The 1,170-nt window shown below is 39.4% G+C and overlaps 1 non-coding gene across 1 annotated transcript; it reads left to right on the top strand.

The window, feature by feature from the left end:
* The first annotated feature begins 279 nt into the window (after window positions 1–279).
* LOC141417002 (U6 spliceosomal RNA) lies at window positions 280–381 on the top strand. The gene has a single exon (XR_012441637.1). It is a non-coding gene; the product is annotated as a U6 spliceosomal RNA (small nuclear RNA).
* Window positions 382–1,170: the final 789 nt, after the last annotated feature.

Genomic DNA, 1,170 nt, shown 5'->3' with positions numbered 1-1,170 from the left:
TTTCCTTGGTGGCCCATGTAATGTGTCATTGTCATACAGCACACAGTATCTCACAGTGGGACTTATTTACTTGAACCAACCATGAAGACACCTCTGTCTACCAGAATTCAAGGTTCACACTTGAAGTGTCAAGGATTTCTCACGTGTTTTCTAGGAACTTGCTTACTGGTGTTCATAACTTCTATTGCACAGATCTGGGTAATGTTGCTGATTTAGGGTATAAACATAAAAGCAAGCCTAGGAGATCTAGGAAGGATGATGTCAAAATGCTGCAGAAGTGTTCTCTTCAGCAGAACATATGCTAAAATTGGAATGATTCAGAGATTAGCATGGCCCCTGTGCAAGGAGGACATGTAATTTAGTGAAGCGTTCCATATGTTAGAAAAGTACTAAACAATGCAGGTATCTGCCTATAAACGTGTCTATTTCCAATACTGTGACAAAAGGAACACCAGATAACAGTCCTTGCACAGAATATCAATGAACAAGCTTAATAACAATCAGCAAAAAGCAATAGAAAAGTGTCTGTTCACATCAGTGTATCAGGGTGGTTAAAAGAGTGGGGAGAAATTCAAGGGCATGGCAATCAAATGTTGTGCATGACATAGGACTGGGTTGTTGACCACCCTCATTCTCACTCTAGAGATGACCTGCTTTCAGCCTATTGGAAGTGTATTACTTTTTTTTCTTTTGGTAGGACTAGTGTTTGAACTCAGCTTGTGCTTGTAAAACAGGTGCTCTACACTTTGAGCCACACCTCCAGTCCATTTTGCTCTAGGTATTTTGGGGGTGTGGGGGTCTCTCAAGTTATTTGCCTGGGCTGGCTTGAACTATGACACTCCTGATCTCAGCCTCCCAAGTAGCTAGGATTACAGGCATGGTGCCTGAATGTGTAAACCTTTCTTAATAGACTTTACTGTCACTTTCACTGGAAAAATGATTGGATTATCATTTAAATAAACCAGTCATACTTGTGTCTTTTAGACAACAGAGAACATGTTGATTATAGTTTGAATGATAGGTCTGCATGACATTGAGGCATAATCAATTTAATCTGCAAGCACGGTCTGATTATTTTGGATGTAAGGAAATCTTTCAGTTTTTAAATGTATACTGAACTTTAAAAAGCCACACAAACCTACAGGCATGCAAATAATGATATTTACACTG

This window comes from Castor canadensis, chromosome 14 (genome assembly GCF_047511655.1).
Source record: "Castor canadensis chromosome 14, mCasCan1.hap1v2, whole genome shotgun sequence".
Lineage (NCBI taxonomy): Eukaryota > Metazoa > Chordata > Mammalia > Rodentia > Castoridae > Castor > Castor canadensis.
The sequence above is the reverse complement of the archived record's forward strand: the minus strand, read 5'-3'. Positions and strand labels throughout refer to the sequence as shown.